Source organism: Anabrus simplex, chromosome 7 (assembly GCF_040414725.1).
Source record: "Anabrus simplex isolate iqAnaSimp1 chromosome 7, ASM4041472v1, whole genome shotgun sequence".
In the NCBI taxonomy this organism is placed as follows: Eukaryota; Metazoa; Arthropoda; class Insecta; order Orthoptera; family Tettigoniidae; genus Anabrus; species Anabrus simplex.
In genome coordinates, this window is record NC_090271.1 from 102,365,299 (window position 1) to 102,382,629 (window position 17,331).

Sequence of the window (17,331 nt, forward strand, 5' to 3'; positions counted from 1 at the left end):
TGAATAAGGAATTTTTATTTAGAGATAATAAAGATCAAGACAGTTAATTCACTCATTTAGTTTCAACACTTGGGGATTCATTTGGAATAAAAGCGTATTTGTATTTTCCGTAAGGGTTCGTCTACTCGCTTATTTCAATAAAGTGTCTACCCGACACACTTAAACCGAAAAAAATATTCGTGACGCATTCGATTATTTTGTGCGATATAACTGAATAATATTTGAAACGCATTCTATTATTTCAACTGATTATTCATTCGATGAATTAAATAATTGGATGGAAGTTATTTGATTATTAAAAGTATTCCATTATCCCATCACTAATAGGGTGGACATTTATCCATTCAAAGAAGAACTGGCCCTGCTCGTGAGTTTTGAGACTGGGCCAGGTAGAGAAACCTGTTCTTACTAATCCTCTTCCTGGAATTCGTGAGTTTTGAGACTCGTGAGTTTTGAGACTCGTGAGTTTAGAGGCTCGTGAGTTTTGAGACTCATCAGTTTTGAGACCCATCAGTTTTGAGACTCTTCAGTTTTGAGACTCGTCAGTTTTGAGACTGGCCCAGGTAGAGAAACCTGTTCTTACTAATCCTCTTCCTGGAATTCGTGAGTTTTGAGACTCGTGAGTTTTGAGACTCGTCAGTTTTGAGACTGACTCAGGCAGAGGAACTTGTTCTTACTAATCCTCTTGCTGGAATTCGTGCGTTTTGAGACTCCTGAGTTTTGAGACTCGTGAGTTTTGAGACGACACGGGTGAATATCCCCTCTCAGCCAGATCGGCTTTTCCCCGGCAGTGTAAAACCGGAAACTTTTCAGATTCATCGCCATTTCTCGGAAACAGATGAGAAATGGGGCATAGTTTTCGCCCTGGAACTCTCAGGAAATCGCTGTTAACAAAATAAGAGAGGCTGCGAGGATTACAAAATTACCTGATAATGAAATACACATGTAGTTTTAAAAACCTAAATTTTAGTGGTAAAGCACTTGGATTTGGAATAGTTAGCGCGTCGTGGTGTTATATACCCTGTTTCGGACATTTCATATGGGTTGATGTTTTTTCTACACTCTTATTTTCTTCTTTCTTAAAATATTAAACTTTTGTCAACAAATAAAAAGAATCAAACACGTTCCAGCATTACTAGAAATATACCGGGTGGTTCACCAGCCCCTTATTTTTTCGGATACAGGCAATCCAAATAACGAGTATAACCTAACGATCCTTATAAAGCTTTGTGAACAGCAATTAACTTGAAATTTTTCCTTATTGTCGTTAAGGCTCTCCCATACCTGTGTGTCATCACTGTAAATTGATCCACGGACCTAGCGAAGGAGAAACTACTCCGAACAATTCCGCGCCAAATACTAAGGCCAGTTCTGCAAACATGTGATTTATTGCGCCTTGAAATAACACAGGTACCCTTAATACGAACGAATTAATATGTTATGCCACGTGATCTGTAATGTAAGGAAGTTAAATGAACACTGTAAACCTTCAATGAAGACTTTTGACACGTATGTTAACTTTCGAGGTGGAACGGCCAGAGTTAAGTATTAAACCTCCAGCAAGCATCATGCATGTTGACTTCGTGCCTGAATCGGTTAAGGGCGGGAGCACAAGGTGTGTGAGTACAGGCAGCGTAGTGGCTGGAATCCTGCATAAGGCAAAATTTAGGACGTCAGAGGTGCTACATTTTAGCGGTGATACAATAATACAACAGTAAATCTTCTTTCTTTCTTTCTTTCTTTCTTTCTTTCTTTCTTTCTTTCTTTCTTTCTTTCTTTCTTTTTTCTTTCTTAATTTGTTTACCCTCCACGGTCGTTTTTCTCTCGGACTCAGCGAGGGATCGCACCTATACACCTCAACGGCAGTGTCCTCAAGCGCGAGACTCAGGGTCTGGGGATACAATTGGGTTGGGGAGGAGGATCAGTACTTCACCCAGGCAGCCTCACCTGCCATGCTGAACAGGGGCCTTGTGGAGGGGTGGTAGGTACCATCCCGGTATTTTCCTGGAGTAGAAGTGGGTAATCACGGAACACCACTTCGAGAATGGCTGAGGTGGAAATCGAATCCACCTCTACTCAGTTGACCTCCCGAGGCTGAGTGGACCCCGTTTCAGCCCTCGTACCACTTTTCAAATTTCGTGCAGAGCCGGGAATCGAACCCGGGCCTCCGAAGGTGGCAGCTAAACACACTAACCACTACACCAGAGAGATGGACACAACAATAAATAATACAATAATGTTTTGCTCTTAGTGTTTTGGGGGTGCACTCTGATTTGGCGTCTTTTCCCTAAGGATGGGTGGGGGAAGATTTGGGAAGGAAAACGGCCTTGGCTTTATATTAAGGCAACGCCCCGGCATTCGCCTTGAGGTGGAAATGGGAAACCGAGGAAAACCATTTTCAGGACGGCCAGCATGGTATTCGAATCCTCAACCTATCGAATCCAACGCACACAAATATTAATCCACACCTACCAGGTCACATTATTAATTTTCTCACGATGTATTCCTATGGAAACGTTGAATTGTTGCTAATTTATGGAGCAAGTAGGTCGAGTCGGCCTCTGTGGTGTAGTGGTTAGTGTGATTAACTACCACCCCCCCGGTGGCCCGGGTTCGATTCCCGGCTCTGCCACGAAATTTGAAAAGGCCCGAAACGGGGTCCACTCAGCCTGGGGAGGTCAACTGAGTAGGAGGAGTCCTATTCCCACCTTAGCCATCCTCAAAGTGGTTTTCGTGGTTTTTCACTTCTCCTCAGGCAAATGCCGGGACGTTATCTCACTTAAGGCAACGGCCGCTTGCTTCCCTTTCCCTTGCTTATCCTTTCCAATCTTCTCATCCTACAACAAGGCTCCTCTTCACTGTAGCCTGGGCGAGGTACTGGTTCTCCTCCCCAATCATGCTGCTGGACACTGCCCTTGAGGCGGTAGAGGTGGGATCTCTGGCTGAGTGCGAGGTAAAAACCAACCCTGGAGGGTAAACGGATTAAGGAAGAAAGAAAGAATGAAAGAAATAAAGTAGCACGGTCGAATTAAAATGTATGCCACGTGTTCCGTTATGGTAAAAAGTTCAATTAACACTGTAAAGTGGTCCACGTTTCAAACACTTGTTACTCTGAATATGCAGGGTACCCTAATTCCTACCCTGCAGACCATCACACCATAGTCCCTTCTGGTTATGTAACATCAGATAAAAACGGTCCTTCCCATGACCAAATAAAAATTCGCTCTTTGGATCAGGATGGCATGCAGCCATATTCCAGTCACTGTAAACGGCGTTAAAAGAAAAAGAAGCGTACTAGCCTTTGATTCGAAACTACTACCACATAGTTTGGCTGATGCAACAGCAGTGACGCGTGGTTTAGCACCTTAACTACCGCGAGCCTCGGTTCATTGCTAACACGTTTTAATCCCTATAGACACTTCCTGACCAAACGTAAGATAATGTTATTCGCAGCTGTGATCGTTTTCCACATTCATCATAGTTAAAGTTTAACATATTCGCAAGCATTATGTAAATGGTATGGTTGTACTAAGGTCATAAAGAAGCAGGTACTAATGTTTTTCGGATGACTATGATATACGCATTAGTTGGGGGCTGGTGAACCACCCGGTACATTGCACAAACATTTTTAGTTTCCAGAGTTCGGAAGTTCAGTAAAGGTCCACAAAATTAAAGTTAGTAATGGATATTGTTGAGGGAGAGTAAAAATCACTGTTTAGATTTTCCTATGAGCTCCCAGTGCATTGAGGGATTTTAACATTTTATGGACCCAAAATCCTACCTATGGATAGGTACCGGTAGATTATAAATATGAACTTTGGTTAAAGAACGTCCACTAGTTTCCTAGTGAAGTATGTCCGCTATGACTTCGACTGTAAAACTTTTCAATAATACTATCTCCCTTATTTTCCTATTATCGAAAAAGTGTGCGTGAGAACAAGATTTAGAAATAGATGAACATTGCGGTTCGTAGATTTTCATATAGCCTAAGTTGGTACATTTTTTGTGGGATAGTAAAATCACTGTTTTGTTCTTCCTATAAAATCCTAGTCCATTCAAGGATTTTTTTAATGGTATGAAAACTGAAAACTACCTACGGATAGGTGGATTCTAAATATGATTTTTGGTTTAAATATGTCTCGTAGTTTATCATTCTTTACACAGGGTGATTTATATAAACCGGGTGTTTTTCAAAACGATCCCATTTTAATGTAGTATTATATTCCTCGACAACGGATACATAGAAAGAAAAATGTTATGACCCTTTTATAGTTTGGATAGGAGTGTATTTAACTTACGATATTTTGTTTAATGTCTCAATTGACAGGTAAGAGAGGAAGCTACCTGTCGCAAAATAAATATATACATAAATCTATATAAATAAAATAAATACATTAATTAATTAAATAAATAAATAAATAAATAAATAAATAAATAAATAAATAAAATCAAGTATACGAAGAAGAAGAAGGAAACAGACGGACTCCAAAGCTAAAAATATATGCTGAGGATAGTAATTATTAATCCTGAAACGGGTTACTATAAGAAAACTTTGCCAAAATAATCATTGTACAGACATACGGTCGCTACGATTTTATTTTCTGTAGATAAGGAGATAGATTGTAATGGTTGTAAGTGAAGGTTGATATTGGTTTGAGGGGAAGTGCAACTAGGTAACCATACTCTGTTAATTCTAATCATAAACAGGGAAAAGGTGTGAAATTTCGAAGAAGGAAGGTGTTGTCAAAAGGAAGAGAAGAGATACGAAGGGCTTAAAACTGAGCGACTCCCTCTAGGTCTCAAAAATCTAATATCGTTGGCCCTGGGAAAGAAAAGAAAATGCCCAGACGGGGTCTTGTAGGTGGGATGAAAACAAGGAGGATGTGATAAAAGAAACCTCACCCATACAGATGATGCTGAAATGAAGCATTTCTTCGGAATATTGCTTGTAGCAGGAGCCTTTAGGAACAATCGCGAGGATATAGACGAAATGTGGACAACAGGCGAAACGGTTAGATGGGATATTTACAATCTCCAAGGCTAGGTTCAAGCTTCTACTTGTCTTCATTCGCTTTGATGATGAATATAAAAGAGAAGGAAGGAGGTGAGAAAACAAACTGGCAACTCTGCAGGATGTGTGTAATAAATATGCAACAGCAGACGTACATAACTAAAAATAACTTGGGGTCGATTTTGTACCCCACTTGGCACTCGGCGGGTGTGAAAATGCTTGGCCCTTCAAAGGTTAAATGGAGGTAATTTACTCCATATTTAGCCTTCTCTGCCACAATAAGTAAGACACCAGCATAAATATTAAAGTTGGGATGTATCTCCCCACTCCAGTGTTTTCGACAGTTGTGTGTTGCTTTCCCCAGAGTACGCAGATCCATAGATGTCAAAGTACAACTCCGAGCTACAACTGCACTCAATATCGTTTGTAAGGAAATACAGTACTACAATATATGTTTTTCTTTCATTCGAATACGGCATGAAACCTGGAAAGTGTAACTTTTATTCATAAATATATATATATATACTGGCGACATGCAACGCTGCATTTACATAGCAGCAGGTGTTGACCACCTGCTCCCAACGTTGTTCAGTTCAGCATCGTTTGTGTGCCCTGTAAGACCTGTTTGACACAGTGCGTGTTTAGTGCGTTGTTCTGAACTGCGAAGAGAAACATGAACGACCAAAAGATCAATGTACAGTTTTGTTTTAAGCTTGGCAAGACACCGAAAGAAACGCATGCGATGCTGGTATGTGTTTAAGAAGATCAAGCACTGTCTTTGATGTGTGTGCACAAGTGGTTCACCCGTTTTCGAGGAGGCCGGGAAAGTGTTTCTGACAATCCCATTAGCGGAAGACCGGCGGCCACCGTCAGTGACGAAAATATTGAGAAGGTGAGGGCATTAATCACGAACAATCGGCGATTAACTGTGCGCATGGCTGCAGATTAACCGTGAATCCGTGCGACAAATCGTTACCCAAAAGTCAAGGAAGAGGAAAAGGTGTTCTCGTCTTGTGCAACATTTCTTGACTGACGATCAAAAGCAGGCACGTTTAGAGGCTTCACACGATTTTGTCGAAACGGCGGATGCAACACCAAATTTCTTGAACTGTATCGTCACTGAGGATGAAACGTGGTGTCTCAGGTACGACCATGAAACGAAACGGCAAAGCATGGAATGGCGTTCTCCGGGATCCCCTCGTCGGATAAACGTCATAGCCGAAAATTCACGCATCAAAACGATGCTCATCACATTTTTCGATAGTCAAGGCATTATCCACAAGGAATTTTTTACCTGAGGGAATGACGTTGAATGCTGCACGGTACATTGAAATTTTGACCCGTTTCATGAAATGTCTACGCAGGGTACGACCCCAGTACGCACAACAAGGTTTATGGTTTTCTGTCCATGAGAACGCTCGCCCACATACAGCCAATATGGTCGAACAGTTCATGGCAGAAACGGGGGTGGTGCAACTTGACCATCCCCCATACGCGCCAGATCTCTATCCTCCAAACTTCTTCCTATTCCCTCGCTTTGAAAGGAAAGAGATTTGACGATACTACTGACATCCAACGAAACGTAACGAGGTTTTTGAACACCATCCTAAAGGAAGCCTTCTTGCAAAGTTTCCAGGACATATATCGCCGATCTCAGCAGTGCATAGTAGTGGGAGGAGACTATTTCGAAGGACAGTAAGGTGACTGTCGTGCATTGTTCATGTATGTTGATAACACAGGACTATTTACCGACCTTTATTATCACAGGTTGTATATACAAAGATATATACGTAGATGTTATGCGTGGAGAATTGGAAACACAGATAAGACATTGTACCGATGATTTTATAATGCATAGAGTATGGTGCAGTATTGTGACCGACTTTAGAATGTTTTCGACGAAGTTGTGAGGTGGACGGCAGACAACTGAAGAGTGTATATTTGAAAGGTGATATTTCCATTTCCAAAAAATAAATCAGTGTTTCATCCACACGCATTACAGTAGTTCAATATTATCGATTGCCATGAACAATCAAGATCATAGAGAAGTAATTCCTTAAAAGTTGTACCAAACCAAATCATGGGCACGTTTCATTTGTCTTTTATTGTACTTTTTTTTGCGATTTTACCACAATTTTCTTAGGGTAGAAACAGCACCTTTTGAAAAGAAACTCCCCAAATGTATTTTGGTAAACGGGGTGAAATGTCAGGTTGTTTAATGAAAAGGGAACGTTCTCTCAGTTTTAATTACCGTGTTGATGGAGTGAAAGTACGTCTTGGGTACCACTGTAAGTACCTAGCTGTTGATATAAGGAAAGACAGGGGTAATCACAATAACGAGGTTTTAAATTAAGATGACATATCTCCTCACTTATGGTTATGAGTTTTTGAGGTTGTAGTAAGCATGTAAAGGAGAGGGCGTAAAAGTCGATGATAAGGTCACAGTTATAGCATGTTCTACAGTTAAAGATACTCACCAGGATCACTTGATCAGAGGAATGGAGGAAGTCCAGAGGAAAGCAGCACGATTTAATCTAGGTGATTACAAACTTTTGGCTGGGAAGAACTGAGAGGAAGGAGGTGAGCTGCTGGATTAAATGGTATGTTCGCACTGTAAGTGGGGAGATGGGAATGGATGATACTGTATTAGTAGACGAATGTGCTAGTGTTTTAAAATAGGGAAGACCATAGTAGATCATAATAGATCTTTAAATATAAAGCTTATATTTCAAGTGAACAAACTGGGACAAATATGCGTTCATAGAATGAAGATGTAAGGATAAGAATAATTTACCAAGAGAGAAGTTTAGCAAATGTCAAAATTCTTTAAAATCATCTGATTTCGTGAGTGCCCTAATTGTAGATCAACGGTGATTGATTTGATTCGATTGGATTGGATTGGATTGGATTGGATTGGATTGGATTGGATTGGATTGGATTGGATTGGATTGGATTGGATTGGATTCGATTCGATTCGATTCGATTCTATTTGGCGAGGTTCTACATATTACATGTGTCTACCTTTTTTGTTTGCTAGTGCCTTTACGTTGCTCCGACACAGATGTTATGGCAACTATGGGATAAGAAAGGCCTAGGAGTTGTAAGGAAGCGGCGGTTGCCTTAATTAATTTGCCTGGTGTGAAAATAGGAAACCACGGGAAACCACATTCAGGACTGCCGACAATGAGATTCGAACCCACTATCTCCCGGATGCAAGTTCACAGCCGCTCGCCATGTGTCTAATCAAGATGGTGATAACGTTATGCTACGTCAGGTTGCTAAAACTTGAACAAGTAAACGGAAAATATGTCAGGTTCACCTAGAGGCCATGTAGCCGCTGCCAATCTACGGCAGACAGAAAATACCATGGATGTGTTGTACAACCACCACCCACAGGAGATAAAAAATGTGATAAAATAAGACACAATAATACCCATTTGCCAGTCTTCATTTATGTACAATGCCCAGCTCTGGCATTTATAATGAGTGGTCAGTGTAATGGTCTTTTGTTCTGAAGGCCCCAGGTTCAATTCCCGGCCCATATAATTCCTCATCTTCATCTTTCGCTACATACAGCACACAAAATTACGAATCACGACAGGAACGCGTAATAGGGAATGTAACCCTCCATATCAGATTGGTGTCAGAAGGGGCATGCGGCCGTAAATTTTTCTAAAACTATATTAGTGCTGACCCCGAATAATTGGGAATTGCCGTGTTGTTGGGGTCGCAAATCTGCGAGCTTCATTTGGGGGATGGTGGGTTCGAATCCCACCGTCGACAGCCCTGAAGAAGATTTTCCCTGGCTTCTCAGTTTCACGCCAGGCAAATGTTAGAGCTGTATCTTAATTAAAGCTATGGCCGCTACCTTCTCAACCGTTCTCACCTTTGCGTCGCAAAATTCCTTCGATGTGTTAGTGTGACGTTAAACCACTAGTAAATAAAAAAACGAGAAAATCACCAGGGAAAAGGAGAAATAAGAATTTCTAATGCCCTAATTTATCACGTCTACCGTGACAGATTCACAGATTTATTCAGGTATCTAATTTATAAACCTAAAAATGTAAAAAGTATTATTGATAATAATTCTTCCATCTCCCTTTGACAATTATTTATATGCGTAACTTAAGAATCCTGCCAATAATTTCATTGGCTACCTTTTCAAGACATTTAAGCCTAACATTATTCTGGAATTCCTTTTAAACTAATCTCATCGTCAGCCTCTTCTTGGTTCTCTAACGAAAAAGCGTAGCAAGTTTCCAGGCTTGTTACCTAAGAGACTCGTCGAACGGAAGGTGTAAGCGGAGTTGAGGTAATCCTAGAAGGCGAAGAGGGACTTTACAGAAGAGTGTTACAGGAACTGACATTTCCATGTAAGCTCGGATATTGCGCCTGGGAGACGCTGAGCGTATGCTGTAGTCAGACGAAGATCCTGGAGATATTCTTTCTTCAACCCACTCTGTTCAAGATCAGAGTTTCTAGAGTACGTTCGAAGGTGCTATGGTACTTGACTTCGTTTCGTAATAATGAATATTAACCCAAAACAAAATCTATTTAATATTAGTGCACGATTTGTCATCTCACTCCATTCACACCTACCGCAGTCAGCGACCACGGTGATCTTATTTGAGTAATTTTCCCACTTGCATGTGTTAGCCTCCTTCCTTTAATCTTTTATGGCCGGGCTGAATGGCTCAGACGGTTAAGGCGCTGGCCTTATAACCCCAATTTGGCATGTTCGATCCTGGCTCAGTCCGGTGGTATTTGAAGGTGCTCAAATACGACAGCCTCGTGTCGGTAGATTTACTGGCAACTGAAAGACCCCCTGCGGGACTAAATTCTGGCACCGCGGCGTCTCCGAAGACCGTAGAAGTAGTTAGTGGGACGTGAAGCAAATAACATTATTAATCTTTTATGACCGAGCTTGATAGCTGCAGTAGCTTAAGTGCGGCCAGTATCCCGTATACGGGAGATAATGGGTTCGAACCACACTCTCGGCAGCCCTGAAGATGGTTTCCATAGTTTCCCATTTCCACACCAGGCAAATGCTGGGCTTGTGCCTTAATTAAGGCCACGGCTGCTTCCTTCCCACACTGGCCCTTTCATGACCCTCGTCGCCATAAGACGTATCTGCGTCGGTGCGACGTAATGCAACTTGTAAAAAGGATAAAAATAAATAATATTTTATATCTTGCGACCATTGTTCATCCCTTGTTCATTACCGATTACGATGGTGTTAGGTTCGTAAGATCTGGAGAGTCTTTCATTTAAACGCCTTACAGAGTCCTTCGTTTTTTTTAATGGGTTAGCCTCAGTCTTTGAATGCTTGGGACTCTTCAATTTCTCATCATATTTTCAGACGGACTCTGGTTCGATTGTCGGTCAAGATGAGGATTTTAAGCATGTTTTGTTAGTTCCTCTAATTCGTGGGCTGGGTGTTTGTCATCATCTTAATACATATATTCACCTACACACAACGTATCACAGTATTAACCACTACAGAAACATGCAATAGTGATGTACAGGTGGTATCAGAAAGGGCATCAGGTCGTAGAACGGGGACAATCCACATTACTGCCGACCCAGGATAACTAGGAAAGGTCTAAAAAGGAAGTATTACTAGTGGATAGTTTTCCAGCACTACTTTCTCTTAAAATAATGATAATCATGACGGCATCATATATTTTAATTTCATTATTAAGAAGATATTCTTGCCAAGTTGTACATCTTTCCAATTGAAAAAATTACCATCAGTGTTTCCTCAGATTAGTACCGAAGGGGATGGTAACCTAGTTATACACCCCTTAAATGAACATTCACCACCACATCACCATCACTCACTCCCACGCAAAGAGCAATGTTAATCATATTTTCAAAATTACTATAGCATCAATGTCTTAGAGATCGTTCCTGGGAGATTGTTGTTACTCGGGTCATATCTATGGACTTTTTAATGGAGCTCTCCTATCCATCCTATCCTCTGCTAGACATTTCTACGCTATTACACTCTATATCTGCTATGCTCTGCCTGTCACATTCATACCTTGGTATATACCTACCGTTCTTACCACCTACACTTAACTCAAAAACAAATTGAATAAGTCCTGGGTGTCTTCAGATGTTTGAATCATTCTATCTCTTCTTCTTGTCAAATTTATTCAAAATGATCTCCTCTCACGAATTCGATGCTTATATTTTCATTCGTGATTTGATCTATGCATCTTACCTTCAGCATTCTTCTGTAACACCACATTTCAAAAGCTTCTATCCTCTTTCTTTATGAGCTCCTTATCGTCCATATTTCACTTCCATACAATGCCACGCTCCATACGAAAAATTTAAAAATATCTTTCTAATGTCTATACCAATGTTCGAAGGGAACAAATTTTTGTTCTTAAGAAAGGTCTTCCTTGCTTGTTCTAGTCTGCATATTACGTCCATAATTCTGCCATTGTTAGTTATTTTATTACCCAAGTAACAATATTAATCTACTTCCTTCCAAACTTAATTTCCTAATCTGATATTTTCGGCATCATATCATATCTTTCAGCAGTTTCTCCAGATCTTCTGCAGTCTAATATCATTGGCAAATCTCAGGATATTGATTTCCCCTCCTTCGATTGTGGTTCTCTTTCCAAATTCCTGTTTGATTTGCTATACCGCATATTCTATAGAAACATTGAAAAGGAGGGTGTACAAACTGCAGCCTTGCCTCACTCCTTTCTGTATTGCTGCTTCTTTTTCAAAGTTCTCGTTGCTTATCACTGCAGGCTGATTTTTAGATAGTTAGATAATTTAGATAATTATTCCTTCTCGGTATTAGATCCCGATTACCTTCAGAATCTCAAGTAGCTTGGTCCAATTAGCATTTACAAATGCCTTTTCTAGATCTACGAACGCCATGTACGTGGTCTTTTCATTCCTAATTCGGTTCTCTAATATCAGACGCAAAGTCAGGATTTCTTCACGTGTTCCTAAATTTCTTCTGAGGTCAAATTGATCTTCTCCCAAGTCATACGGGCAATAAATGGCTTCAGAATGAAAAACACACATTCAAGAGAATATAGTGGTGCCGATACCGAGCGTCAAAGTAGATTTATCGGAAGCGTGTCAAATTTAAGGCCACGAACCTACTACGCTGGCGTAGGCAGGGGCAGAGGTGATACTTTAACGTGGCGCGTCCCAGATGGTGGATAGGGGGGTCCTAACCGGCTTACCGGTGGACTTGAGCGAAATAAGGTAGGTCTGGCGGACCAAACACACATCCCTCTGCGGGTGGGGGACGCAGACGAAGAATACGCCCACGGTATCCTCTGCCTGTCGTAAGAGGCGAGTAAAAATGGCGACCAAGGGATGATCGAACTAGAACGATGAGACTACTTGTAATTAGTACCACCACGCGGGGAACACCATGGGTCGCCTTTACTTGCGAGTAGTACCACTTAGGTGCACAACAGGTTTGTGTTTAGTAACGACAGTGTGAGAATCAGGGTGGGTTTTGCGGTACCTGTGATTAGTACTACTATATGAGCTACACCATGGGTCTGCCTTGCCTATGATTTGTACCCACTATGTGAGGAACACCACGGGATAGTACGAGTCCCTGTGATTAGTACACCTATGTGAGGAACACCATAGTTTTGCGTTACCTGTGAATGGCGCCGTAATGTACGAAACACCATAGGTCTTTGTAACGTGCGCGTATTACACTACCTGTTAGTAGTACCATAATGTGTGGAATACCGCGAGTCTACGCTGCTTTTGATTAGTACCGCAACATGACAAATACAATGGTTCTAGTTTACTAGCTATAATCACCATTATGAGGGGCCGATGACCTGGATTTTGGACCCCTTTAGATAACAGGCATCATCGATTCAGGTTTTACTTTAGAAGCAGTACATTGGTCAGTAATATTATTGTTTAACGCTAGTTTGTGGGAATGTGGGGCATTGCGGATCGGATCCACTGAGGTTTTAAATTCATATCCATCCATTCACTCTTCGTCATCACGTTTGGAATTGTGGTCAGTGGATGATTTTGTACTTTTAAATTGTCAATCAATCAATCAATCAATCAATCAATCAATCAATCAATCAATCAATCAATCAATCAATCAATCAATCAATCAATCAATCAATCAATCAATCAATCAATCAATCAATCAATCAATCAATCAATCAATCAATCAATCAATCAATCAATCAATCAATCAATCAATCAATCAATCAATCAATCAATCAATTCTTATTTCTTCTTATTTCTAGATGTTAGGTCCCTTTAAGCAACAAATATCATCATCAAATTTATGGTGCCCGAGCATCGTGAGGTGAGTTCCGCGCAACTGGAGCCCCAGTCGAGCACATCTACTGCCTTAGTGATAGAAAAATTTCAAAACCATACTGACTACATATTTTATTTACACAATCACGTGGAGTGTATTCCACGCCAAAACTCGTGGTCATGACTCCGACAGAGTCCCGTTTTTTTTTTTTGTTTTCTTTTCAAAATAATGTGGAAAGTGCAACTTGAGATAAAGAAGTTGCTTACCACACTAAACTTGTTCCCGAATAAACACATGTCACGAGAATCATAATAATGTTTTACATTCCAATAATCACTTTACGGAAGTTTGTCGCGCGGCAGTTCTCGTACCTGCCGGTAAATGTACCGACACGTGTCTGACATGAGCACCTTCATATACCACCGGACTGAGCTAACTCAGCCCGGCTCGGAAACTTTTCCAGTGTAAGTAAATTAGTTACGTACAATAGATACTTCCTTGCTGGCTACACTGCGTCACGTAGGCGAGTCAATACATCTACCGAGTGATTTTTGAATGATATATATTCTTTTATAGGTGCATCGTCTGTTTGAATGATGAACCCTGGATAATAATAATAATAATAATAAGAATAATAATAATAATAATAATAATAATAATAATAATAATAATAATGTCTAGCACTGAACTACAAGCTTGATAAATTAGAAATGTTAGAAAGAAGAATCATAAGGAAAATATTAGGTCCTCTTAGAATTGCAGAGTTTTGGAAATTAAGAAATAACAATGAAATTTACCAGAACATAGAAAGCATATCAGAAACAATAAGAAAAAGGAGATTGCTATTTCTTGGACGCATTTACAGAATGGATGACAACAGACTAACTAAACGAATCATCAAGTACCTTTGGAAAAAGAAATCAACGACCACCTGGATTCAAGAAGTCAAGAAAGACTTGGAAAGGAACAACATACAAGAAGAAGAATTATTGGAAAGGAAGATTTTTAGGAAGAAAGTCTTACAAATGGAAGGATTCCAAGGGAGGAAGGACAAGAAAACAGGCACAACGTGGACTGAAGACAGGAAAAAGAAGCACAGTGAAACTATGAAAGAATACTGGATGAAAAGTAAAGAACAACTAAGGAGGAAGAATTGAAATTGTAACGTGGTCATTAGAAGGCCAGAACGCAAGAAGAAGAAGAAGAAATGATAATAATGTTATTTGCTTTACGTCCCACTAACTACTTTCATGGTTTTTGGTGACGCCGAGGTTCCGGAATTTAGTCCCGCAGGAGTTCTTCTACGTGCCAATAAATCTACCGACACAAAGCTGACGTATGTGAGCACCTTCAAATATCACCGGACTGAGCCAGGATTGAATCTGCCAAGTTGGGGTCAGAAGGCCAGCGCCTCAACCGTCTGGACTACTCAGCCTGGCAGCCCTGGAGAAATTCAACATTGTATAAAATGAAATCTTGTACTTAACACGGGCGAAAGTCATTCACGTACATATTCCTTTTGAAAGCACGACTCATATTTAAAACTTTACTTTAGGGCCTTGTAACGTAACTACTACTATTATAACCACTACAAGTTTTCATTCCGTACCCTGATGGGGTAGGGCGGGCCTCCTAGAAGGTGACGCCTTCTCACAGGTCAGGATGTGTGTTGCAGGGATTTGAGGTGGGGAGAAATGTGAAGGGGGGAGCGGCCATGGGTTAAGAAAACGAACTGACCCGGTATTCACTTTAGTGAAGAGAATGGAAAACCACGGAAAGCCATTCTCAGGACAGCCGACGGTGAGACAAGTCTACCGCCTCCCGAATGCAGAACTGTAGGTATGAAGCCACTCTACTCGGTCTGTAACTAGCTATTACCTTGTAACTAATAAAATAGCTAGTAGTGAGTGAGAATTCTCACTTAGGTGTTGTAATTTGCCCCCACGATACTGTATCTCTGGGTTTTGTTGGTTGGCAGGTCGCACATTAAGATAGGTTTTTAATCTAACGGACACAAGCTATTTAAGAGTAATTCATTCCCTGGACTAAAACCACAAACCCGAGAGATGGCCATCCGTCTCTTTTGTAGACAGCCATCTAAAAATGAGTTCCTTCTAAAGTTCGATGCCTCGTACGCCCTATTCATTACATCCTCAATGTTCCCCCCCTAATTCAGCTCTTTTATATATTGTAATTCCCAGATGGCTGCAAGATTCCTTTGCTGATATAACTTCATTAATTAATTTATAATCAAAGGGATTAAACTTCTCCAGTAGTCAGAAATGAAAATAATGCATGTACTTTTACTTCCCCTCGTTTGTGGATTCATTCACCTACGCGTACCAAAACTTTCTCCGTTCATTCAGCGTCCATAATCACAGATAAATTGGGGGCAAACACGTGGATCGGGAATATCAAAATGAACATCGCTGTGACTCACCTGGAATACTGTGGGTTCTGCACTGACACGTACATTTGTCATTAATTGAGAGAAACCTAAATACAGTAGTTTCTGATGTACAGACACCTGCGCTCAGACAGGTGTTGAGCTATTTATACGTCGCTTTAACTCATTCAACATCGTGGTCTTATAATTTCTTCCCAATCCTATAGAGTAATTGTAGGACTCAGTAGCGGCTAGCGGTTATTTTTTGTGGTGTGGTGGATAATGGATATCAAGCGGGGATTTAAATATTGAACTTAAAAAACTTGTAGGCCAACTTGAGCAGCAGGACCGTCTCATTGGTGCAGGCAGGGCCTGCACCGTGAGTATTATAGCCTATCAGCCCGTTGGGGCTTTGAGCGCTGTTTCTTGAGGTTTCTTCTTTTTCCAAACTTGGCGTTCTGTTGCGGGTGGTCGATCTTCTATTTACAGCCGAACTGGACAGAATATGCCCTGCGCCCAAAGGGCGTATGGGTAGGGTGAAGCAAGGATCGGGTTTAGTGGACATTCACTCCACAGCAAGGACAGACAATGCCTTAAGCTTCTAAGTGATGCCATGCCCGATGTTGCTTAACTGTCATGAAGAATTGGAAATAGGAATCATGAGAATTGAAGAAGAAATTACAGAATCAGGACGAGAGGGAGGGGTTATTAGGTAGGCGAGCAAGGCAGGTGGATGTGGTCATCCATCCATTCGTTGACCACGGCCGATGTTGCTGCAGCACTTCTCGTTGCTACGCAAGAGTTTAGTGCTTCAGGAGTAGGGAGCTTGGTACAGTTGGCAATCTTAACAGGGTTAATTAACGAGGAGTTGTCTGGGTGGCATGGAGGGAGGGTTAAGGGAGGAGAGAAGTCTGATAAGGAGCAGGTTGAGAAGAGTGGAGTTGTCTTGGCATGGTAGAGGAGGGACTGGGAGGGCCGGTGGAGGAGCAGTGTGCAAGTGTCGTGCCTGCCTGTAGTGGGCTCGAATGGCCTTCTTCAGAAATGGGCAGCCAGGGTAAGAGGCTGCGTGACTGCATTCACAGTTCGCGCACCTCGCCTGGGCCTTTGGCACAGTGCAGACAGTGTGGCGGTGAGCACCCCCACATCTGTTGCAGCGTGTATCATTAGGGCAGGAAGCCGCTGAATGATACAACTGACGGCAGTTGTAGCACTGAGTCACTAAGGCAGGGCGGGGAGGGGGACGGGTCCGAGTCTCTGTTCTGGAGGTGTGAGGTGTTGTTGTGGTGGGAGACTGCGGTGCAGGTTTTCTACGCCTGCTCCGCGTCTGAGTGTATCTGGAGTGAGTAACCTTACTCGCTTGCGAGATTAAAGGAGTCTCGCTTCCGGGTTCGGTGTCAGTTTGTAACGGGGGGGGGGGGGGAGAAGTGGTTTATGTGTCTTGAGAGGCGGTAGATGGTGGAGTGGGGGTGGTGACAGAGTCAGGAGAGAAGGTGATATCGGTTTGATTTGGTCTGGAAATGGTAGGACGAGGCCGCATGGTTTGAGTTTGTTTATGTTTGGATTTGGTAGGTGGTGGAGTGTAGTTGACGGAAGGTTGGGAGTGGATTGATAGATGTTTGGTAGAGGGAGTGGATTGGCAGGGGGCGTCGA